The sequence below is a fragment of the Equus caballus genome, chromosome X, assembly GCF_041296265.1.
Source record: "Equus caballus isolate H_3958 breed thoroughbred chromosome X, TB-T2T, whole genome shotgun sequence".
Taxonomy (NCBI): domain Eukaryota; kingdom Metazoa; phylum Chordata; class Mammalia; order Perissodactyla; family Equidae; genus Equus; species Equus caballus.
Window position 1 is genome coordinate 88348164 of NC_091715.1, and position 26961 is coordinate 88375124.

Below are 26961 nucleotides of genomic sequence, written 5' to 3' on the forward strand. Positions count from 1 at the left end.
GTACCTTTCCCTTAGAAATTAATAAGTAAACTATGAGGTGATACTTTGAGACCATGTAAATATCTTGTTCCCCAAAGCACTTTCACCCAATGGCTTTAGCATGCCTATAGGATCATTAGCATGATCCTTGCCTGAATTAGTCATTACATTATGGTTGCAAAATGGTGATTATCTAATTCCATTATTCCTTTCATATTTATTAGCTAGCATTTTTCTTTAAAGATTTTAAGAACATTCTCATTAAAGAAATTTACAAAGATATACAAAATGGAATAATATAACAAACTCCCATGTACTCATCACCCAGCCTCAATAGTTATTAACATTTTTCCATTGTTGTTTCATTTACCTTTTTATGTTGGCATGCTTGTGTTGCTGGAGTATTTTAAAACAAATTCCACACATGATATCATTTCATGCCTACTTTTAAAAAAACAAAACCATAGTTTAAGTGAACTCTATTATCTCTTTTCTTACTAGACTAGAAGTAACCAATTTAGAATATATAGAGATATGATAGAGACGAGCAATAAGAGAGTAGTGAGTTTTAACAGCTTATAGAGAAATAGTACAGTGAAAAAGCAGACATAGAATATGGTCGTGTGTTATAGTAGCGTACAATACTGAATGTTTATGATGATAACCCTGAGTTATCCAAAAGAAAAATTGGATATAATGTGTAATAACTTTTGTATAAGGCAAAGACATGCAAAATATATTTTATAATGTTATATAGACGGATAACTATAGAAATACTAAAAGATTTTTAAATAAATACAGGGTTTTTCACTTGAGTGGGTCATCTTCAGTACCTAGAAAATTTACCCATCTGGCCAGATGTGAATGAGACAGTATTATGCATTAAAAAGTATGTTAAATATAACATAGTTTCACTTTAGGCCTTGGTACTTAAAGTGGAAATAACATTTTTAAACAGGGCTATAAAACACGTGAAGATGTGAATCACAAAAATTATCATTTAGTCATATGTGCTTCCCAGATATCAGCAGTCAGAGTTAGACTAGATGGATTTAAGGATGACCGAATCTGTAGGTAGATAAGAATCATTTTGTAGCGTGAATCCCAGAAGCTCATTGTAAAAACACCTAGGTGTTAGGACAGGCCATGCTAGACCTCAATTGAAAGGAAGAGCCATAAATGGGACTTAAGCTCAGTCAGATCTAGTATATGCTTTTTCCTGACCTTCCTAGAGGGCTTTAGGATTCACCTCTCAAAGTAATATGTCTAGCGACAATTAAGATGAGCAAAAACCCATCATGTTATACTCTGCAATAAGATGAGAGTTTTTCCACTGAACTTTTTTCTGGACTGGTGCCCATTTCCAGGAATAAAGACATGCTGACTTTTTGAAAGTGTTACACTTGGCTTCAAAAGTCCATTGTATAACTGACACAGCAATGTTAGAACCTGGCTCCATTTTAGAATAGAAACCTCAAGAAAACACAAAGTTGGCCAAGGATTTGGTGTCTGAAATATTAGACAAAACTGAAAGATTGAAAGGAGGTGGGGAAAATCTAAAGTTTAATTACTAGTGAAAAAAATTTCATGAAAATTTTGGCCAAAGGCTTTAAATTCTTTTCCTTTTTATAAATGTTACTTTAAGAAAATTTCCACCCGTTGGCATCATAATTAGAAGCAAAAGGTAGTTTCAGTTGTCCCAAGTCATCGCAATCATTTGATGGTGAATTTCAGTGGTTGATTATGAAAAGTGGGAGGAGTCAATTAACTGTAAATTATCATGAGAGTGGAAGCCAATTAGATTTGTTCTTGAGAATGGAACAGGTGTGACAGGAATTTATAATAGGAGAAGCGTATTTCAATATTTATAATTTTCAAAGTGGAGCAGTATTCAATTATGAGGAGAGCAATTATATAGTGGTGTTATTGGGCAACTGATTGGAATAGATGAGATTGTGGTAGTTGAGGAGCCAAGGTGTAGGGGCATTAGCTGGTGTGCCCCTTTAAAAGCCATGTGTCCTTGAGGCTCCTGTCTGGGCTACGTGCCAGCATTCACGATGATAACAGTCCTGGGCTTGGCCAACCCAGTTGCTTTCTCGTGAGAGAGTTAGCACCAAGACCCTCACAGTCTGAGGGAACACAGAGGCCCTCTGGGGTGTGAGGGGTCTCTGGTCCTTGGAATACAGGTGATACAGGGATGATCCCCCTTGGCAAGCATGCAGCCTTTGTTCCTCTGCCTACTTAAGCAAGCTTCGCTCAGGGGGCAGTAGCGGGTGTACACTGCTGTCCAGCTGGCCGCCACTGGACCTTCCCTGTAAGTAACTCCCAATAAACCCATATGTCTTGTTCTCTGTCTCCAGGTCTTTTCTTTGGTCTCTCGGCAACCTATCCCAGACTGCTCACCCAAATAGGCATGTGGCGGAACACAAGGTGTCATTGTTATACCTGTTGGAATCTGTGATGACATAGGTAAGAGAAGGATAGGTTTCTCTGAGGACCATGAGATGCTAAGGTCAGTAAAGAGGATGGAAGAGCATCTTAGAGTCTGATAGATGAATATAATATGAAATAGGGAAGTGATTTTAAAATACGGCTAAAACTTCACAAGGGAATACATTTTATTTTATTTATTTTTTTAAAGATTGGCACCTGAACTAAGATCTGTTGTCAATCTTCTTTTTTTTCTGCTTTTTCTCCCCAAATCCCCCAAGTACATAGTTGCATATTTTAGCTGTGGGTCCTTCTAGTTGTGGCATGTGGGATGCCGCCTCAGCATGGTCTGATGAGCGGTGCCATGTCCGCGCCCAGGATCCGAACCAGTGAAACCCTGGGCTGCTGAAGTGGAGTGTGTGAACTTAACCACTCGGCCACGGGGCCGACCTGGGAATAAATTTTAAAGTGAAGACTGCAGAACTATGCTGGGGGAATAATGAAGAACAAGCATTATGGCAAACTATTTCGGTCAGAAGCAGTAGCCTCTGTTGAAAGAGGTTGTGGAGCACATAGGTTTGGGTGGATGCATTTCTCCTGGCTAAGGAATGCAAAATTGAACTAGTTCCCTGATGACATCCTTATTACCTGTAATATACACAGGCATGTCTTGCTTGTGTTCCATGCTGTTCTTTAAAAATAAATGTTTCAGTTACTTAGATTTATACACTTAGGGAAGAAATATAATACACACAAGATAAATGGGCGAAAATCTCTGTATACATTAAAATTTGTTGTATATTTCATCTAGTTTTTAACTTAGTTTTTCCTAATGATAAGTGCAATCTATAGGGTTAGTATGGGAAATTGGCTAAGTATAAAGAACATGCAGAAATAGAAGAAAATAAAAAGTTATATACAGAAGGTATAGAGCCAGTGGCAAGACAAGATCCAAATGAATGGCGAATGGCGTAGAGGTACACGTTAGGTAGATTGAAAAGAGGTAAATGGGCAGAGCTTGCTTGGAAAGTAGGTATGAGAGACCCAGCTAAAGACAGCTGAGCTACTTAGACACAGTATTTCCAAAACACTTATGCAAATCATAATCATTTGGAAAGCTTTACACATATATAGATTCCCAGGGCCTGCCCCAAACATTATCTGAGAATCTTAGGGAGAAGAAAGGGAGTGGTGGAAAGGATCCCAAGAACTCTTAAAGTCAGCTAGAATTAGAATCCACTGAGATTAGCTGTCAGTCATTGAGAGGCTGAGCTGCAGAGGATAAAAATCCAGCCCAGAGATGCAGAAATGCAGCCCTTGAAAGGCAGAGGCACAAAGGACTGAGAGCCAAGCTCACTAGGCATAGAGAAAGGCAGCAGCCACAGTGACCTGAAGCTGAGTCAGAGATCTTTCCAAATAGGAGCTCAAGTGCTGAGGTAGGACTGAATTGTTTTGGGAAGAAAAATAAATCCATCTGCTGGGATTAGAAGAGGTTAGGATGGGGAATAGGCAAGCTAAGCAAAATGATTCATTTGATTTCTCTTTATGTTTTAGCATGAGCTGAAACCTTGCTTTTGACTTTTTTATTCATTCATTTGTCTGCTGAAAGGAGAAAACTTAAAGAAGGGAAATATTTTTTCTTAATGGAAATTTGTAATTAGTTTCATGTAAGTCATTATATTAATATGTTACACGCTGTTTCAACAATTCTTTTGTTGTTGTTGGTTTTGGGGGTGGATAAATGGATCCGACAGTGATCTTTGCTGTGAGAGCTTTTATTTTGACACAGCCTGCACTGCACCACTTGGCATCCTAAGGATGTGGACTTCTTTTTTCATCTTTATGAATATGATGCAGCCTTTCCCCCTCCTTCCTCTGTACCCCTCTCTCTGAAATCTCATTCTTCTTATTTCCCTGAAACAGACTTGCTCCTTTCAGTTTATTTAAAGGTTTTGAAAGTGCAAAATATTGTAGGTATGTTTAGCATACAGTATGTAAATGCAAAAGAAAATTGAATGTGCAGGAAATGAAATTGGACAACGCTTGTAATGTAGCTGTATGTTTATCAAAACTAGGAACTAAAAGCTAAAGTTGTTCAAGGGCAAACAAAGATCATTCGCAGCTGGTTTTGGAGTCTGTTTTGTTGGTGGTTTTTCTGCTGTTGTTGCTTTTCTGAATTGTCAGCTGCAGACAGTCCCTTTGAAACACATCCAGGCTATTGTACAATGCAACACTTGCATGAGAATAATAACCAAGTTGACCTTTTTTTGAGTTCCCCTATTCTAGCCTTATTTCTAGTTGGGCAGAATTTAATATTCACAGCCTAAAATTTTTTTTCAGGACCTTATCTTTAATATAAGTACAATAGAGATCAACATAATCGATCAGATGCCCATGGGCAAATTCCAATGCTGAGAATTGTTTTTCATTGTTTTAATGCGAAAATCATGCAAGAATATCTTGTATAATGAGATTTGACCAAAATAAGGTTTGTAGGATCTTGAGCCTAACCAGAGTGAAAATCTGAATGTAAAAATCAATCGTCTTGTGCTTTCTGCCCAGAGAATGACTCAGCAGTCCCTTCGTACGCATGCTGCCTGTGCTGTAGCTTCCCTATTGAGTTGTAGGATTATTAAATGGGCGTGTAGCCAGGTCAGTGCAGGATCTCTGTTGGTAAAGGGCAGTGTAGAGACCTTCTGGCTAATAGATTGCTCCTTCCTTCATTTGTTCTTTTCCAGAGATAGCTATTGTAGCCATGGATTTTTGACCCATTTGCTACAGTACCAAAGGACTGTACAGTAATTAAATCTACCATCTTTGTCTTTAAAATGGTTTTTCCCTTGTTTCTAATTTTAATGACTGTCACCACACAATAATTAGGTGTTCCTGGGAAGCTATTTCTATCCACTAGAAACGGTGGATTGAATAATAACACTGTCTCCCTGAATTTAATAATTAGATTTCATAATTCCAAGAAAAGATGTAGTATATTCACATCTATTACTTTAAATATCAACTTTATGGAGATAGAATTTACATACAATAAAAGGCACCCATTTTAAAGATACTGTTTAATGTGCTCTGACAAATGTATTCACCCATGTAACTACCATCCCAGTCATAATATAGAATATTCGCATCGCTTCTAAAACTTCCCTCAAGATTCCTTGCAATCAATCCCCCACCCCTGCCCCAGGCAACAGTTTATCTAGATTAGTTTTACCTCTTCTAGACCGCAATATAAGTGGGACTCGTATAGTGTATACTCTGGTCTCTGTCTTCTTTCACTCAGCATACTGTTTTTGAGCATTATCCATGCTGTTGTTTGTATTGGTAGCTCATTCCTTTTTATTGCTGAATAGTATATCATTATATGGCTAAGCCACAATTTTTCTATTTTCCTGTTGATGAACATTTGGTTGTTTCAGATTTTGACTACTATGATTAAAGTTGCTGTAAACATTTCTTTTAAAAGTCTTTCTGTGGACATATGTTTGCATTTTAGGGGGTAGATATCTAAAAGTAGAATTGTCAGGTCATAGGATAAGTGCATGTTTAACTTATAACAAATGCCAAAGCTATTTTCCAAAGTGATTGTACCATTGCATACTCTCCTGAGCTTTGAATGAGAGTTCCAGTTGCTCTATATCCTTGCAAACACTTGGTATTGCCAGTTTATTTTTTTTCATTTTATCCATTCCGGGGGTGTTTAGTGGTACCTCATTGTGGTTTTAAGTTGATATTCCATGGATTAATAGATTCTCAACATATTTTCATGTACTAATTGGTCATTCATGTATTTGCTTAGATGAGGTGTCTCTTTTTAATTGGGTTGTTTGTCCTCTTCTTATTGAGTTTTATAAGTTATTTATATATTTGGATATAGTCCTTTGTCAGATATGTAGTGCACATATCCCCCCCAATCTCTAGCTTGTCTCTTTCATTTTCCTAACAATATCTTTCAAATAACAGATGTTTTAAAATTTCGCTTAAGTCCAGCTTATTATTATTATTTTGTTTTGTGGTTAGTACTTTCTTTGTCCTTTTCCTAATCCAAAGTGTTGAAGTTTTTTTCTATATTTTCTTCTAGAAGATTTACAGCTTGCTTTTATGGTCTGTGATCCATTTTGAGTTTATTTTTTATGTATGGTCTGAATAAGAGGTTGAAACTTATTTTTTTTCCAAACTGATTTTGATATATTTTTGAAACATTTAAAAAATGTTCCAAATGTAATATATGTTCAGTGAAGATAATTTGGAAAACACAGAAAAGCACACAAGGAAAATAATGCCCATCATCTCAATGTCCTAAAATAATAACTGTATACAATTATTACGTTGTCTTTAATCATGTTTTCCTTTGCTTATATAGACATACCTTTTTCGCTTAAAAAAGCATCAGACTATAAACACTCTTTTGTAACCCAAAATTTGCATGTAGCAATATGTTGTTTTCCTAAATTAATAAAGCTTCTACTCTGGCATGCTTTTTAATGGTTACATTGTATTCCATCATATGGATATTCTAGCATTTATTTTACCATGTCTTGATTTTTATACATTTGGGTTACTCCTTTTACTTATCTATTTTTGCCATTATAAATAATGGTGTGATTAACTTTTAAATAAACTTTACTTTTAAAACAGTTTTATATTTATTAAAAAATGTGAAGATGATACAAAGAATTACTATATACCCCACAGTTTCACCTATCATTATCATCTTACATTAGAATGGTACATTTGTCACAGTTAATGAACCAATCATGATACATTTTTATTAAGTAAAGTCTGTATTTTATTCAGATTTCCTGTTTTTTTCCCTAATGTTCTTTTTCTATTTCAGGATCCCATCCAGAATACCACATTACATTTAGTCATCAAGTTATCCTTAGGCTGCTATAAGCTGTGATAGATTCTCAGACTTTCCTTGTTTTTGATGATACATTTTGAAAGTTTGTGGACTACTGGTCAGATATTTTGAAGAATGTCCCTCTATTAGGATGTCTGATGTCTTTCTCATAGTCAGACTGGAGTTGTGCTCTCTTGGGAGAAAGATTACAGAGGTAAGTTGCCACTATCATCACGTAATATCAAGGGTACATACTATCAATATGATTTGTGATTATTAATGTTGACCTTGATCACATGGCTGAAGTAATATTTGTCAGGCTTCTCCACTGTAAAAGTACTCTATTGTGAAGTAGCATTGATTTATAACATTGTATAAATTTCAGATATACATCATTATATTTCGACTTCTGCATAGACTGCATCATGTTCACCACCAAAAATCTACTTGTCCTCCATCACCATACCAATGTGCCGCTTTACCCTTTCCTCCCTCCCCCTACCTCCCTTCCCCTCTGGTAACTGCCAATCTGTTCTCTGTATCTATGTATTTGTTTGTCTCATTGTTTATCTTCCACATATGAATGAGATCATATGGTATTTGTCTTTCTCTGTCAGACTTATTCCACTTAGCATAATACCCTTAAGGTCAATGGGCACTTAGGTTGTTTCCTAGTCTTGGCGATTGTGATAATGCTGCAGTGAAGATAGGGGTGCATATATCTTTTCAAATTAGTGTTTTCTTGTTCTTTGAATAAACATCCAGAAGTGGAATAACTGGATCATATGGTAGTTCTATTCTTAATTTTTTGAGAAATCTCCATACTGTCTAACATAGTGGCTATGCCATTTATATTCCCACCAGCAATGTACAAGCGTTCTGTTTTCTCCACATCCTCTCCAACACTAGTTATTTATCTTTTTAAAAATAGCCATTCTGGTGGGTATGAGGTGATATCTCATTGGGGTTTTGATTTGTATTTCCCTAATAATTAGTGATGTTGAACATCTTTTCATGTGCCTCTTGGCCATCTGTAATCTACTTTAGAAAAATGTCTGTTCAGACCCTCTGCCCGTTTTTTCATTGGGCTGTTTTTGTTGTTGTTAAGTTGTATGAGTTCTTCATATATTTTGGATATAACCCTTATTGGATATATGATTTGCAAATATCTTTTCCCAATTGGTAGGTTGTTTTTCCATTTTGTTGATGGTTTCGTTTGCTGTGCAGAAGCTTTTTAGTTTGATGTAATCCCCTTTGTTTATTTTTTCTTTTGTTTCTGTTGCCTGAAGAGACATATTCAAAAAGATACTGATAAGACAGGTCTTAAAGAGTATACTGCCTGTGTTTTCTTCTGGGAGTTTAATGGTTTCAGGCTTTACATTCAAGTCTTTAATCCATTTTGAGTTAATTTTTGTGTGTGGTGTACGATAATGGTCTACTTTCACTCTTTTGCATGTGGCTGTATAGTTTTCCCAGCACCATTTGTTGAAGAGACTTTCCTTTCTCCATTGTATGTTCTTGGCTCCTTTGTCGAGGATTAGCTGTCCATAGATGTGTGGTTTTATTTCTGGGCTTTCAATTCCATTTCATTTATTTGTGTGTTTGTTTTTGTGCCAGTACCATGCTGTTTTGATTACTATAGCTTTGTAGTATAATTTAAATTCAGTGAGTGTGATACATCTAGCTTTGTTATTTTTTCTCAGAATTCATTTAGCTATTCGGGGTCTTTTGTTGTTCCATATAAATTTTAGGATTCTTTGTTCTATTTCTGTGAAAAATGTCATTGAGATTTTGATGGGGATTGCATTGAATATTTAGATTGCTTTAAGCAATATGGACATTTTAATTATTTTTATTCTTCCAACCCATGAGCACAGAACATCTTTCCATTTCTTGGTGTCTTCCTCCATTTCTTACAGCAATGTCTTATAGTTTTCAGGGTACACGTCTTTCGCCTCCTTGGTTAAGTTTATTCCTAAGTATATTATCCTTTTTGTTGCAATTGTAAATGGGATTGTGTTCTTGATTTCTCTTTCTGCTGCCTCGTTGTTAGTGTATAAAATGCAACTGATCTCTGTATGTCAATTTTGTACCCTGCAACTTTACTGTATTGATTTATTATTTCTAATACTTTTTTAGGTGGATTCTTTAGGGTTTCTGTATATAAAATCATGTCATCTGCAAATAGTGAGAGTTTTACTTCTTCCTATCCAATCTGGATCCCTTTTATTTCTTTTTCTTGCCTAATTACTCTGGCTAGGGCTTCCAATACTATGTTGAATAAGCTTGGCGAGAGTGGACATCATTGTCTTATTCCTCATCTTACGGGCATAGCTTTCAATTTTTCACCATTGAGTATGATGTTAGTTGTGAGTTTGTCATATTATGCCCTTTATTATGTTGATGAATTTTCCTTTTATACCCATTTTATTGAGAGTTTTTAACATAAATGGGTGCTGAATCTTATCAAATGCTTTCTCTGTATCTATTGAGATGATCGTGTGATTTTTATTCTTCATTTTGTTAATGTGGTGTATCGTTGATTGATTTGTAGATGTTGAACTATCCTTACATCCCTGAAATAAATCCCAGGTGATCATGGTGTATAATCCTTTTAATGTATTATTTTATTTGATTTGCTAACATTTTCTTGAGGATTTTTACATCTATGTTCATCAGCGATATTGGCCTGTAATTTTCTTTTTTTGTGTCATCTTTGTCTGATTTTGGTATAAGGGTAAGGCTGGCCTTGTAAAATGAGTTAGGAAGTATCCCCTTTTCTTCAATTTGTGGATTAGTTTCAGGATAGGTCTTAAATCTCCTTTGAATGTTCGGTAGAATTCACCAGAGAAGCCATCTGGTCCTGGACTTTTGTTTTTTGGAAGATTTTTGATTACTGTTTCAATCTCCTTACAAGTGACCCATCTAAGTAGATTCTCTATTTCTTCTTGATTCAGTTTTGGAGGGTTTTATGATTCTAGGAACTTATCCATTTCTTCTAGGTTATCCAATTTGTTGGAATATACCTTTTCATAGTATTCTCTTATAACCTTTTTTATTTCTGTGGTATCCATCGTAATTTCTACTCTTCTGTTTCTGATTTTTTAATTTGAGCCTTCTCTCTTTTTTTCTTTGTAAGTCCAAATAAAGATTTGTCAATTTTTTAAATCTTTTTAGAGAACTAGCTCTTAGTTTCATTGATCTTTTCTATTGTCTTTTTAGTCCCTATTTCATATGTTTCCACTCTGATTTTTATTATTACCTTCCTTCTACTGATTTTTGCCTTTGTTTGTTCTTTTTCTAGTTCCTTTACATGTAATGTTAGATTGTTTATTTGAGATTTTTATTGTTTTTTGAGGTAAGCCTGTATTGCTATAAAATCCCCCTATAAAATTAGTACTACTTTTGCTTTATCCCATAGATTTTAATATGTTGTGTTTTCATTTCCATTTGTTTCCAGGTATTTTTTGATTTCTCCTTTGATTTCTTCATTGATCCAATAGTTGTTTAGTATCATGTTGTTTATTCTCCACATATTTCTGACTTTTCCAGCTTTTTTTTGTAGTTCATTTCTAGTTTCATATCATTGTGTTTGGAAAAGATGCTTGATATGATTTCAATCTTCTTAAATTTACTGACACTTGTTTTGTTTCCCAGCATATAGTCTATCTTTGAGAATGTTCCATGTATACTTCTGAAGAATGTGTATTCTGCTGCTTTTGGATGGAATGTTCCATCTCTATGTATTAAGTACATCTTCTGTAATGTTTCATTTAAGGCTGATGTTTCCTTGTTGACTTTCTGTCTGGATGCTCTATCCATTGATGTAAGTGGGTATTGAAGTCCCTTACTACTATTGTGTTGCTGTCAATTTCTCCCTTTAGGTCTGTTAATAATTGCTTTATATATTTTGGTGCTCCTATATTAGGTACATATATGTTAATAAATGTTATGTCTTCTGGATGGATTGTCCTCTTTGTCATTATATAATGTCCATCTTAGTCTCTTATTCCCTTTTTTGGTTTGAAGTCCGTTTTGTCTGAAATAAGTATGACTACACCTCCTTTCTTTTGGTTGCCATTTGCTAGGAGTATTATCCTCAGTCCCTTCACTTTGAGCCTATGTTTGTCTTTAGAGCTGAGATGGGTCTCCTGGAGACAGCACACTATTGGGTCTTATTTTTTAATCCATCCAGCCACTTTATGTCTTTTGATTGGTGAATTCAATCCATTTCTATTTAGGGTGATTATTGATACTTGAGGTCTTAATACTGCCATTTTATCTTTTGTTTTCTGGTTGCTCTATATTTCCATGTTTCTTTTTTTTGTGTTTTCATCTGCGATTTCAGTTTGGTGGATTTCTGTGATGTTTTTTCCAGTTTCCTCTGTTTTTATGTTTTGTGATTCTGCTCTGAATTTTTTTTTTTTGTGGCTACCATGTGGTTTGTATAAAAGTTTCTCATAGATATGATAGTTCTTTTTCTGCTGATAGCATTTTATCTTCATTTGCCCATTCAGGTTCCATCCTTTTCTTCTTCCCCTTCTATGTTCTTGTTATCACAAATTATCCCTATTTACATTGTGAATATATAACCAAATTGATGTGGTTATAGTTATTATTAATGATTCCTTTCCCTTTAACTTTTATGTTAAAATTAAGTATATACTATCCCATTTCTGATATAGAGTTGTCATTTTCTGATTCTGTCTATTTATCACATTGTTCAAAGCTTTGCATACCTTTGCCTTTTTGTTTCAGGTAGGAGGGCTCCTTTCAACATTTCTTGTAAGGCAGGCCTAGTGGCAATGAACTCCCTCAGCTTTTTTTTCTCTGGGAAAGCTTTTATTTCTCCATCATATCTGAAAGATAACCTTTCTGGATAGAATATTCTTGCTTGACAGTTTTTATCTTTCAATATTTTGAATATATCTTTCCAGTCTGTGCTGGCCTACAGAATTTCAACTGAGAAGCTGCTCATAGTCTAATGGAGATTTTTTTGTAGGCTGTTTTTTTCTGCCTGGCTTCTTTAAATATTCTTTCTTTTTCACTTATTTTTCAGTTTTATTATCACAAGTTTTGGAGAAGGTCTTTTTACAGTGAGATAATTGGGTTTTCTATTATCTTCATGGATTTGTATATCCAGTTCCTTCTCCAGATTTGGGAAGTTCTCATCTATTGTTTCTTTAAGTATGCTCTCTGCTCCCTTCTCTCTCTTTTCTCCTTCTGGGATATCCATCACCCTTATGCTGTCCTTTCAAATGAAGTTGGATAATTCTTGTAGAATTTCTACTTTTTTGTTAAGTCTTAGTTTTCTCTCCTCTTTTGTCTACATTATTTCTAGTTTTCTATCTTTGAGCCAGCTAATTCTCTCTTCCATGTGTTCCGCTCTATTTCCAATGCTTTCTAATGCATTCTTCATCTCGTTTTTTGAGTTCTTCAGCTACAGAATTTCTGTTTCATTCTTTTTTAGAGTTTTAATCTCTTTGATGAAGTATTCCTTCTGTTCATTGATTTTATTCCTGAGCTCATTGAACCAGCTTTCTGTGTTCTCTTATAGCTCCTTAAGTTTTTTCATAACAGCTATTTTGGATTCTTTATCAGATAGATCACAATCTTCCATGATTTTATCATTGGTTTCTGGATAAAATTGTTTTCTTTTTGTAGTGCCATGGTACTATGCTTTTTTGTGGTGATTCCTGAGTTAATTTTTTGCTGGTGCATTTGTTGTAGCAAATATTTTTTATTTAGGTATAGCTTCGTTTTGATTCAAACTTTTTAACTGGTTGTTAGATTAGAGGCCCTTCTTTTGTTTTTCAGTAGGTGGTGTTATAGCACTAGTTTTTGGCTGTCTCTTACCTGAGCTGCCTCTGGCTATGTTTGAGAATCTGCATACTCCACCCTCCACTGCCTCTATTTGGGGTGTTGCCAGTACACTTGTTGTTGTTGCTTAAGCTTCTGGGGGTCACTGATGCCTTACTATTGCTGGAGTTGCTGTGGTCACTGGCTTTGCCACTGTGGGCACAGGTATGACTGATATCTCAGCCACATCCAGGATCACCTGGGTCAGAATCTCCACTACTGTGGTTGGAGGAAGTGGGACTGTGGGGAAGGAGCCTGGTATGTGGGGCACTGTCTCATCTGCTGCCCATTACCTTGTGATCATAGGTGCTGCTGCGATCAGGATGTTGGAGTTTGTGAGTACCTCCGCTGCTGCTACCAAGCTCTGAGCCAAGGCCAGGGTTCCCAGGATCACAGGGCTCTGCCTCTGCTGCTGCTCTGCTTCTTGTGACCACAGGTGCTGCTGTAAGTGACACCTCAGCTGGCTGGCTGGAGTCATACATGTGCCTCTACTGCTGCCCACCAAGTTCTTTGGGGTTGAGGGCAGCTGGCTCAGTCATGGTGGCTGGGGATCCAGGATTCTTGGCTCTGCCTCTGCTATTCCCCCATTTAACCTCCTCTATGTGCTTCAATTCACCTACCTTTGTATGTACCAATGTGTGTTGTACACTGTAGCCTTTGTTGGGTTATGGATGTTTTATTCACTGTAGATTGAAGGGGAGAGACAAAAGGATCCTCTCATACCACCATGATGATATCTCCCTAAAATTGCTCATCTTTCCCATCTTTCCATATTATAGTCTTTGGAAGGAAGCCACTCTGCACAGCCTGCACTTAAGAAATGGAGAGTGTGATTAATTTTTGTATATGCACCTTTCCCCATATATTTGATTTTTCCCCTTAAAATCACTTCGTAGAAATGAAACTATTTGGTTTAAGCGTTGGGGCATCTTTAAAGATACAATTAATTCTTTCATCACAAAATTATATAAAGTCAGAGGGAAAAATAGAATACCACAAAAATGTAGAATGTAATAGAGAAATATTTTCCCTCATGTCATTTACAACACTTTGGTGTATACCCTTCCAAATTCTATTTGCTTATGCCTTCTGTACACATGCATGCACGCACACACACGTATACGTACACACAAACACAGATCACTTCACAAACCATGCACACTCCATACATACTCTACACATGCCACAAAGCCTCTACACACCACACCTGTGTGCTTGCACACACACACATACATACATGGCTTTTAAAAACACGTTTTGCAATTACTTCTTCACTTCCCATTTAAACAGTAGAGTGTAGTACTTAAAGTATAGGCTATGGAAACGCACTGTTTTAATCCAGGCTCTGCCATTTGCTACCTGTGTGACCTTGAACAATTTACTTAGCCTCTCTCTGTCTGACATTTCTTATAGAGCAGTTGAGAGATTACTAAATTAGAATACACATGGAGAGCTTATAACAGTGACTGAAAAGTCACTCAATAAGTGCTCAATAAATGTTTTAGTAAGTGCTTGATAAATGATTTAGCTATTTTTCATTATTGTTATTTTTTCATGTAATTACATAGGCTCTTATTTCATTCTTTCCAATGACATCATAGTATTCCATTGTATAGGTATACTAAATTTATATATCTAATCTTCTATTAATGTGGCTGCCTTTCTTTTTGTTTTAAGGTAGATTTTTACAGTTAAAATAGTACCTGTACATTATTAAAAATTAAGCAGAACTCAAATCATATTAATAATCTAAAAGTAAAAGTCTTCACACTTGCCGACTCCCCAGAGGTAAACACTTTTAAACAGTTTCTGTGTTTTACTTTTACAAATTGTAACAATTGTAAATTTAAATAATATATTTTAATATCTATTTCTCAGTATATCAGTTTTGGACGCCCTATTTTGACTCTCCACGGTGAAAGGTGACAATTTACCGCATTTACACAGCTTCTCACCTCCCATTTTGAGACCACGGAGAAGGAAATGTATTCTTCTACCTTTAAACCTCTCACACAACAATATCTCAAGCATGCACAAGGGCCGTGGGTTTCTTTTTTAATTTATTTTCACATTTCTTTGCTTATTCTGGGTCACCCTGAGCTGCTGCAGTTTCCTACACTGTTATTACTTACAATCTATTATCAAACCACCCTGGAGAAAAGTTGTACCAGTTTATCTTCCAACACACAGTTTACAAGAGTGTCCATTTCCCCCCATCCAGGGCTATATTTGTATATTTTAATTTTTCTTTAAAATGCCTACTTGGTAGGTGAGTGGTGGTACTAGGTGTTTACATTTATCTGATTTCTAGTGCAGCTGAACATAATTTTATTCTTCAATTGGAAATGCAATATACTATAGTGATTAAAAGCTACAGCTCAGGAATAAGGGAGAACTGGGCTAAAGTACCAACGCTTTATGATCCAGGCAAGTGAATTAACCTTTCTGAGGCTCAGTTTACTCATATGTCAAATGTAGGTAATTATAATATATTCTTCATAGGATTGTTGTAAGGACCAAATAAGAAAATTCTTGTAAAGTTCTGAGCACAATATTTGGCATATCATAAGGATTAAATAGACATTGGCTCTTGTTATTTCATGTATCACTTCTTTTTTGCATCGCCTTTTCATTTATTTTTTATATTTTCATTTTACTGACTTTTAGGAGTTGTTTATATATTTAGGTTATTAAACTTTGTCATATATGTTGCAATTTTCTTTTCCTGGTTTGTAATTTCCTTTTATTTTTGTTTATAATTATTTCACATAGAAACATTTTAAAATAATATAACCATAACTATTGCATTTCCTTTATGGATTCTGCCTTTAATGCTATGCTTAGAATTGCCTTTCCCATTCCAAGATGTGTATGTATATAGATAGATAGACAGATATAGATATAGATATAGATATATATCTCCTTATATTTCCTTATATTTATTTGACAGTTTAATTTTTAACATATATATATATATATATATTTTTTTTTTTGGTGAGGAAGATTGGCCCTGAGCTAAAACACCTGTTGCCATTCTTCCTCTTTTTTTTGATTGAGGAACATTGGCTCTGAGATAGCATCTGTGCCAATCTTCCTCTATTTTATGTGGGATACCACCACAGCGTGCTCCAACAAGTGGTGCTAGGTCCATGCCTGATATCCAAATCTGCGAACCCCAGGCTGCTGAAGCAGAATGTGCTAACTTAACCACTACATCACCAGGCTGACCCCTAACATATACATTTTTAATTCATCTAGAATTTATAAATTAGAGAGGTTCACTGTATGTATTTTTTCAATGGCCAGCTAGTTTTTTTCCCATAACTATTTATTGAATAATTGATCCTCATCCTACTGATCTGAAATGTCAATTTTATTATATATGAATTTATAATAGAGACGTGGGTCTTTTCTATTCCGTTCAATTTCTCTATCTGTCTGCTCCTTGCCATATCCATACTACTTTAATTTATTGTATCTCTTGTAAAGTAACTGCACCCTTAGTACTATTCTTTCTAATATTTACCTGGCTAATATGAACTGTTTGTTTTTCCAAATGCATTTCAAAATCACATGTTAAATTCCAAAAGAAATCTCATTGGGATTTTTATTTCAATTATATTAAATGTATAAACGAATCTAGGGAGAATTTTCATCTTCACTAAATTGAGTCTTCCTATCCAGGGACACAGTGTTGCTTTTCCTTTGTTCAATTCTGCTTGTCTCTTCATCTGAATCTAAATGAAATGTAAAACTCCCCACACCAATTGTGAAACCCTTCCAGACCCATTTCAAGTTGCATTTTCTTAATTAAGACTTCACCAATGTCTCTGATTAAATGAGCTAGTGAAGTTCATGACATACTGAAGTCATTTAGAATTTATAGACAGTGCATTGTTTATTTAGTAGATGTCCCATAAATTTTAGTTTACTCTGAACTACAATATATCCTGTGCTAAACAATTTGCCCTAAATAAAATGCTCTCTTTTGGAAACTTGTACAAAGGGTATCTTGTATATATTCAAGAGCAAAATAGAATCCAGATAGTGTGCATTCAAGTTGTGGTGCTGCTTCTGGCTATCTATGTGATCTTGACAAGTTATTTAATCTGTGACTTTCATATACTCATCTATAGAAAATAAGAGGAAGGATTTAAAAAATACTGACCTCACTGGGTTCTTTAAACTATGATATCCTGTACAAGCATATGCTCTTATCTTTATTTTCCTTCATTTCTTATGAGCAACTCTGTGTGCTTGTGTGTGTATTCCGGTAACTTTATTTGTAAAAACGGGTAGTGATGTAGATTAGGCTCATATGTCATAGTTTGCTGATCCCTGGTTTTAAGAAGAATTTTAAAGCAAAGGTCTGCATAACCACCACCCAGGTCAAGAACATAGACAACACCCCAGAAGTCTTTGTCTGCCCCTCCTAAACAGGATAGCTTATTTTTGAACATTAGATAAATGGAACCATACTTAATGCATTCCTTTTTTTCCCTTCTCCTTCTCCACCTCGTTTTTCTTGGTTTGCTTCTTGTATGTTTGTGAGATTCATCTACAAGTGACCATAGTTTGTCATTTTATTACTGTACAGTGTTCCATCGTATAAATACACATTTTTCTTTTATCCATTTCACTACTGATTGAAAATTGGGCTGTTTTCAGTTGGGAGATATTATGTAACAATGCTGCTATGAATGTCATGTGTCCTCTCATATACAAGTGTGTACACATAGGAGAGGAATAGTGGGGTGGTGGGCTATGTATAGCTTTGGCCTCACAAACTCATTTCCTAACTTGTTGTATTCATTTACACTTTCAACTTCAGTGAATGAGCGTTCCTGTCCATCCACAGTGTATGCGAGTTTCATTGCTCACATTCTTATCAACACGTGTATTGTCAGACTTATTTTGCATATCTGGTGAGTGTGTAATTCTATCTCATTGTGGTATTAATCAACAACTCTTAATCTTTAAACATATTGAAAATTTGTAAAGGACAGTGGCCCTATTGTTATTTTTTTTTTTATAGAACTTATAATAGTAAATTCTGGTAGATTTAGTTTAGGTAATACAAATATTATAAAGCAATTAAAATATTTTATTTTAAGATAAACTAAATATTCAAGCACATAAATATGGATAGTATAGCAGAGTAAAAGCATTTTCTAAATAAAACATTTGTTACAATATATACAAATTTCAGAATTTTACTCTTTAGATTCAGAAAGTGATTTTCAAAGTAAATATTTGTTTTGCTTTTGGGACAAATGAGTTTTCATTGTAGCAAAAGTCATAGGCCTTGTGGAGCAGTTAAGATGGTCAAATCAGTTTAGAATGAAATGTTGGTCATTAATTTTTCTCCCAATCTATAATATTTCTGGTTATCTAATAATCCTCCTAAAATTTCAAGGAGTGAAATGACTATGTAGTAACTAACATACTATTATTCAAACATTTGGGATATATTTTATTTTATTATTTATAAATGGAATCTAACCACTTCACAGATATAGGGGATCAGAATTTTGCCACCCCAAAATGTATCTGTTTGGCTTGATTATTTTTAAGAACAAAAGACTCAGGAAGAAACTTTGATCTTCCTCCTAACTGCCTAAAAGAATTTAAGATAGAAGACCTGTTTCAGGAAGGAGCTATCCACATAGATAACTCCAGTATAATATGAGCTAGGTGGGGTAGACAAGGAAGAACCTAGGAAGGCCCATTTGATCAGAGTTCTCTCCATGTCCCATTGTCTCTACAAGCCAAGGCAAACATTTGTTTGCCAAACATTTGCTTTTCCATCTCCATGTGAATTACCTTTGTTGCCTTTGAAGTCCCAAACCTCTACCCACAACGTGCTCTTTTGTCTTTAGCTGAAGGTGATATTTAAGGTGGTGGCTTCAGTCATTTTGGCGAGTTACTCAGTTTCCCTGGGTTTCTCGTATGTATACCTGCTATTAAATTTTGTTTGATTTGCTACTGTTAATCTGCCTCAAGTCAATTTAATTCTTAGACCAGCCAGAAGAATCTAGAAGGGTAGAGGAACATTTTTTCCTTCTCTGCATGGACTATATGAAAAGAATTTAAAATAAAATTTTAAAATAGAAATAAAGTATAACTTTACCGTTGTAACACAATTATCATTTTCTCATATTTTCTTCTTAGTTTGCTCCTGTACCACTCATCTTCAAGGTTACGGTACCTTAACCTCTTTGAAACCTTTCAGGTATTTGAATGAGTTATAATTGTGGTCAAAAGTAGGTGATATTTAAGTATTTCACACAATATATAAACACCAGGTATTACCAGTATATATCATAGAGTGTTTCTATATTGATACTGTAACTATAACCATACATTTTCATGGCTGAACTTGTTGAATCAGTGTATCTTTTTCTCAATTTCTCTATTGAAGATGAACACTGAAGTTATTTCTAATGTGTTTTCACAGAGCTTTTCTTTCCTCTAGCAGAAAAGTTGAATTTGTATTGATACTGCTTAACTCATGGCCTGGCCTTGTTAAAATAAAGTAATGGACAAGGGCTTAATGAAGGTCTATAACATAATGCATGCAAATTACTCATTTTTATGGTTATTAAAGCCAAAAGTAAATAAGACAACACATATAAAATTTTATTTGTTCATTCTCTCTTCAATGTGAGTGTCTGAAGCCTTCAAATATTATAGATTTACTATGTAATCTTAGAGTGACTTTGGGAAGAATTTCAGTCAAAAGGAGGAGTTGGTGATGGACTTTTTGTCTGGCACCAGTACAATAATTCCCCCAAATCTCTTACCTTATTTTGATTGTGTAGATCTAGCTTGTGCCGCTTGTATGCTAAATCTATATCAGTATGACCATGGGCAAACTGTACTGGAGCTTTTAAAGGTTGAACCAATTTACCAGGGTTTGTCATAAAGCTCTGTGCTTTAAGATTATCCTGCAGAGCAAGTTACAGAAAATTGGACTTTTGAGCTTCGTTCTCTGCCTTCTTTATTGTACTGCTCTTGCATTCAATGAAGGAATAGGGAGTATGAACACAGGTGGAGGAGGTGCAGGTGCAGCTATAAATAAGGAAACAAGCAGAAGGGAACGAAATTCTACATGGTGAATAAAAAACGAGGAAAATGAAAAGAAAGCTAAAAAGAGACTCAATAGGAAGTCAATAAGAGAAAAAGTAAAATAAAATAACAGGAAAAGGAAAACATAAAGTAAAGAAATGAACCAAATATTTTAACATCATTATTTAGGTAGCTCATTATTACCAAATGATATTTGAAGTAATTTTTCTTAATGCATTTTCAGAACAGAATTCCATTTGCTGTGTGATGATTAGTGATGACTGATATCATGTAAGTTGTTTCTTAGAAGCAATGTAGTTTTGGGCTTTGAAAGACTACTGTGAACTATTTTCTGCCTACTCATTCATTTTCTTCATGGAGCTACATTTTAATTAGTGTGTTTTTCACTAATGACTTTATAATGTCTACATTTGCTCACTAAAATCAAAAGGGCTTTTCTTTTAAGTATTTTTTACTTCAAAACAAATATTTTTATGAATTTCAGAATTTTTCTTTTTTCCTTAAAAAATAAGCTGTACTATATCAAGCTGTTTGATATTTTATACTTAGGGAACCAGTTCGTTATTAACAAAAATACTTTGCTACTTTTACATTTGATTTTAAGCCTCTCTTTAATTAGCTAGGCTTGCTTTCATCATTTGCATATAGTAAGCCCACTGACGTTACACTGGAACAAAAATAAAGCAACTCATAATAGCAAGATATCTGGTTCAGGAAAAAAAATAGGATGATTTTTTTTCCATCAATGGCTGCTACTAAGATTGAGCAATTAAAGGATGACGTTATTACTCATTACTACATCTGTTGTAGCCCTCTGAGTTACTGCACTCTCACCTCTGAGTGGGAAGAGGCATCCCTTTGTGAGGCCCCATTTTATTTTTATTTGGTTTTGCTTGTTTTTCCTTTGCTAAAAAGAATCCAAAGATCCATCCAGGCTAGTTTGCCTGTGTGAGTTTACCTTTTAATCTCTAACGCCAGGGGACTCCTGTTTCCTTCTGTCTCGCTACCTCCTCTCCATTAACCCCATTTCTCACCCAATGACACATAAATCTTATGATCTGGGGTCATGGTATGTCCTGATTATTCAATAATTGCATCATTTTTCTCTTTTTATCTTTCTTATATTTCCACAGTTATTTTTAGTTAATTTATTTAGCCCTTAGGTGGCGCATTTAACACAGAGTGCATACTCTGTGAGGCTCTATTCTTATCACTTACAAATATTAACTCTTATGCCTTATTTTGAAGTACCTTGCTTGACTTTGCATCTCATTCTTATTCTGGTATTGACACTCTTAGGTTCCAGCAATAGCTTGAGTGATAGATCCCTGACTGTTTACCAAGGAAATTATCAGGCAGAAAAGGAAGAGGGGCAGAATATGAGATAGAAGATAATGGGGTTGTTTTCTACTTTTTCAATGAATAATATCTACTTCCATTTTGCCTGTGTTGTAGGTAGGGCACTGAAGAGGACAATATTGATAATATTTATGGTTACCATTTACAGAGTGCTTCATGATTTAAGCATTTTATATGTATTATCTTTGATCTTGATGACAATGACCCAATGTAATTTAGCTGGTATCATCTCCAGTTACAAAAGAGACAACTGAGACTCAAAAAGTTTAAGTAACTGGAGCTGGGATTTTAATCCAGTGGGCCAGATTCCAAAGCCCATTCTCATTCCATTTATACTAGGTTGCATTTCATAGATATGACAACTGAGGTACAAAGCAAAAACAGCATTTGTTGGTGCCAACCCTAAACATACATTTTCTCAATTAACCCTCTTTACAACTTATGTGGTAGGCATTGGTACTTGCCAAGATTACGTATTAGGGGACAGAGCCAGTTTTTGAAATTAGACTTGTCTGATTTCAAGTCTTGGTAGCATTTTGACAGTAAAAGAGTGTCACAAAGGGTGACAGTGCATTAGATGAGTTCAAGTGATCTATGGAAAGTTTTTATTTTAAAAGTTATGTATTTATTTTAAAGTATGTTGGAAAGGTATAGCTAGCATATTACACTTGATATTTTGCTTATATCATTTCTTAGGATAAGTATGAGGTTATAAAAGTTAGTCTTGTTAAAGAAAAAGTATTAGTAATAATATAGTATAAAATATATGACATATAGGAGAGTGTAATAAGATAGTGTAGAGATATGGCAGAAATTATGAAGATACTATTCACATGGCTGAAGTCTGGGGAACACTGGAGAATGTTAGGCCACATTTACAGATGAGTAAATGGAAAAATGGTTGATGACTTGCCCAAGCTTGTAAAGATGACTTACAAAGAGTCTAAGGAAAAGTTTACACTTAGGTGGATCCTGAAATAAATGGACACAGAGGAAAAAGAGTGGCATAATAACAATGTCCAGAGATATTCTCAAATTATAGAAAATTGAGTCACTTCTGTCTAGGACCTGAATTTGGATGTGGTGGTGGTGAGTGAACCTATATTACTGCCGTGACTGGCAACAGAGCAAGATTTTTTCCCTTCCAGTGGGAGGCAATGGCAGGTGTGAAAGCTATAATTTTTCCCATTCCCCCTTTTTTCCTTTCTCTTCCCTCTCCTCCTTTCCCCTCAGACTGACGTGTTCTTGATATTCTGATTTCATCTGTCTAAAAATGTTGGCCAGAATCAGGATGGAGGATGAGGCACAAAGTGTCACTTGTCTTGGGGCTTTATATATTCTTTTTCTTCTTTCCCTTGGCCATCCCCAACAATGCCTTTTCAGATGATAATTTCTGTGCTGTGGAAGAAAGCTATTTCAATTTTACTGTGCTTATGCTGAGGCAAGAACAAAGTAACCTCACTTAAAGAATGACAGGTTACGTATCCAAGAAACGTTCAAAGCAAATGGGTTTGTGAAGAGATTTATTGCAATTAAAGAGCAAATGTCAATTCAGAATTAAAGCTGGAAACAGCTATGCAAGTTAAAGACGCCTCTGAGCACTTTCTTGGCAGATAACAAAATGTCTGGGTGATTTTTGGCAAGAAAGGAAAGTTAATCTTTATGTAAGTATGAACCATTCCCAACAAAGTTCTCAATTAGTTTTGTTCAAGAAAACTTTCCAGCAACATCAAGTATGGATTTGCAAATCTATTCTTTCTGCCTCAATGCATATGAAAAAACAACCTGGAAAATACCACTTCTGCAAGGGCATTTTTTCATATGAAAAAAATAGCAGCATGTATCAGGGCTAGTCAACCCCTGGCAAAATTGTGAAGCAGTAAAGTTTATGTTGAGATGGTGACTTCCCACCAGCAATGCAGGAGCCTCATTCAGCAGAACCTTTCTCAGTCTGAGAAAACAAAAACTGACAAGTTCAGTCACATTAAGGTGTAAATCACTTAATGTGTTAATTCTCCTTGGGGAATTTGCATTTTCATAGAAAATCTACTAAAAAGAACAGCGCTTAACACAAAAGATTGACTTTATGATCGTGTGATCTCAGGCACTGTAGGGGAAAGTGTGTGTGCGTGTGTTTATTGGAGTGATGGTAGAGGCGACAAGTGGTATTTTTGAGTGAGAAAACCCTGCAGTTTCCTCACATGTTAAAAAGGAAACCACAGGTCCAAAATGGAGTTACTTATTCTGGCCATATTACCAAACAAGAGCTGAATACTTGACCTAATTGCAGTTATAACCCCCAGAAATCTGGTCTTAACTACTCAGTATGAAATTTTCTGGTTAACACCAATGAGGTAATCTGTCACATGGGCCCTTTCCACTTCTCAAAGGAAAATGAGCTAATCTAAAATCATCGTTCTTTTCCATTCATAACTTCCTTGTCCTGCCTTTAAGAGCCTTCCCCTTGCTGTAGTCCTTTGGAGCTCCTCTCTACTTGCTGAATGGGATGCTGCTCAATTCATGAAAAGTTCAATAAATCCGATCAGATCTTCTAATTTACTCAGTTGAATTTTATTTTTTTAATACACATACATCTGGTCCTGGCAATTGTTACTATAGCAGTGGTTCGCTCTCCACTGGTTATTGAGTATAAACACACTGTTGAATGATTGTGGTTAATTTGCAGAATGCTCACACTATTCAAGAACCACTTCAGAAATATGCCAGACAGAAAAAAATGCCCCAGGCTTCACAGAATGATAATAACAGTTAATGTTTATTGAGGCCTTATTGTGCCAGGAATTGTTCTAATAAAGTTAAATCTATTAACTCATTTAATCTTCACAACAGTCATACAAGTGGGAACTATTATTTCATATATGAAAATTGAGGCCTTGAGAGGCTAAGTAATTAGTCCAAGGCCACACAGCAATTGGTAGAACTACTAATTGTTGCTGTTTATACTCTTCGAAGCATACAGTACCTTAGTAGTCATTTATGTGGAAGGGAACTGATGTACTCCATATAGGTCAAATGACTTGCTTATAATATTGTTTAAATTGGGGGAAAAGCTAGAATTAGAACGCAGGTCTCCTGATTTTTCAGTGCTTTCCACATTCTCTGTTGCCTGTGGATCTTATATCTTTTTTTCTTTGTTTCTCTTGTTTTATAATGTGAAGTTGGGGCTTGTAGAGGTACAAAATAGTGAGTAATTTGGTACAACTGCTACAAGTACAAGAAACTCTGATACCGACCAGAAATTAATAAGAAGTGGTATAAGAAGAGTGTAATTTGTGCTGGAGGGTTTTAAAGGCTAGAGAATTTTTGTGAAAATGGAAGATCAAGGAAGCTTTTTTTTTTAAGCTGGGGGACTACATAATGTTGATGCAAATAATCCATGATCAATCTGTACACCAAAGTTTGGTTGAGTTTATTATGAGCCAGGTCTGAGGACTATAACCCAGAGCCTTCTTTTCCCAAGGAAAGAAGGGCACCAAAGAACCGGGTTGTACAGAGTGGTTATATACCATCTTGGAACAAAGAGCATACATCACATATGACAGGAATATCTCTTTTACTACCGTCACAAGATGCTTAGTTGGCAAAGAAAGTCAGTGGTCAGCAGGTCAGTGGTCGCAAGGTGAGCACAGCATGTCAGTAATTAATCCTTAGTTTCTAGGAAGAGATGTTTATCCTTAAAGAAATGTTGATATGGGAGAAAGCTATACCCCTATCTTGAAGGGCATCTTTCTTGTCTTTGGGACATACTAAATGTTTAAAGCAGATGTACAATGCATGCTCAACAGGCCCCATCTGGCCCTTTTGGAAAAATAAGATCAGGCCAAATTAGTTTTATACCAAATGGCTTTTTCATATACTCCAATATATCCTATTGCTTTTCATTTATTTATCAATAACCAGGTCTCACTTCACTTTAGGAATCTTAAGTGAAAAGCAGTGTATAGGATGCAACAGAACTCATAGAGAGGTAGAAAGTGGAGAGACCAGTTCTGAAGCTATCAGAGTAGCAGAAGCATGAGGTAATTAGGGATAGTGGGAATAGACGAGAGGTGATAAGGTTGACAGATGCAGCAGAGGTAAAAAACCATCATTACTTGGCACGTGTCTTCCTGTGGGGGTGATGGAGAAGTTGGAACCAAAATGGACTTCCAGATTTTAAATCTGACTGACTATTAACATAAACAGGAAAATCAGGAAGAAAAGGCTCTTTGGAAGAGGAGAGGATGAGCCCAGTCAACAGTGCAAGCAGGACATCTTGTGGGAAATGTGCATATAGAGACACAAAGCTAGTACCCAGAAGAAAAGGTAGAGTTAGCCATAGAGATTTGGAAGACACATTCATGGGAGTGGATGGGATTTCCAAGGCGGGAGTAGGGGCTGGACTGCACTTAGCTTGGGGGAGAGGGAGAGTGTGAGAGCAAGAACAAGAGCAAATGTAATTGAACCTTGGCAAACATAATAAAGCACTATTTTTTTTTAAAATTTTTTTATTAATGTTATGATAGATTACAACCTTGTGAGATTTCAGTTGTACATTTTTGTTAATCATGTTGTGGGTACACCACTTCCCCCTCTGTACCCTCCCCCCATCCCCCCTTTTCCCTGGTAACCACCGATCAGATCTCCTTATCAATATACTAACTTCCACCTATGAGTGGAGTCATATAGAGTTCTATGCTTTACACTTTGCACATTTATCACATGCATGATCTCATCCACTCACAGAACTCCCCTCTGACACAGTATTACCTGAATTTTACAGGTGCAGCTAATAAGGGACTCTGTGACTCCCAAGCCTCAATTTAGTCATTTCGCTACTCAGCTGTACCAACTAGCTGCTTTTTATATCCCAGCAACCTTTATAAAACCTTCTCTTTAAATCTGACTACCTTAAAACTGACTAAATGCGCAGTTGAGCACAGGAAGTCTTCAGTATGGCCCTTTCACTGAGGACACTAACCCAACACAGAACACCTAGGTGTTATTCCAGCCTAGGCATATATACAGTCATTTATGTCTTTCAAGAATTATTTATTGAGAACAAATTGAGGGTCAAAGCTTGAATTCAAACAAAAGAGATATTGACTTTTTAAATTTTTGACTTCTGGGTTTTAATGTAATGAAGAATTATTATCTTAGATTTAAGCATTTGGAGTTGAGGTAGTGACACTTTCTCTACCCAATCAAGAGAAGAGGGCCCTGTGCTTTTGGTAGCTGTGCAAAGGAGCGGTCACTTCGCATTTTACATAGTAGAATCAGAGCCCACCTTTGGCAATGATGTAAAATGTAAGTGGCTAGACAGCACTCCCCTCAACACTATTTTTTGGCAGACTTCTTTTTATCCTTTGTTCTTAGTCCTTGTCTGTCCAGTA

General features: G+C 35.6%; 1 long non-coding RNA gene across 1 annotated transcript in view; it reads left to right on the forward strand.

Moving 5' to 3' along the window:
* The first annotated feature begins 3564 nt into the window (after positions 1-3564).
* LOC111771514 (uncharacterized) overlaps positions 3565-26961 on the forward strand; it is a 36206-nt gene continuing 12809 nt past the window's right edge. Inside the window, exons 1-3 of the long non-coding RNA XR_002805368.2 lie at positions 3565-3845; positions 7256-7475; positions 13427-13564. This is a non-coding gene — a long non-coding RNA (uncharacterized lncRNA). The remainder of the gene's footprint in view (positions 3846-7255; positions 7476-13426; positions 13565-26961) is intronic.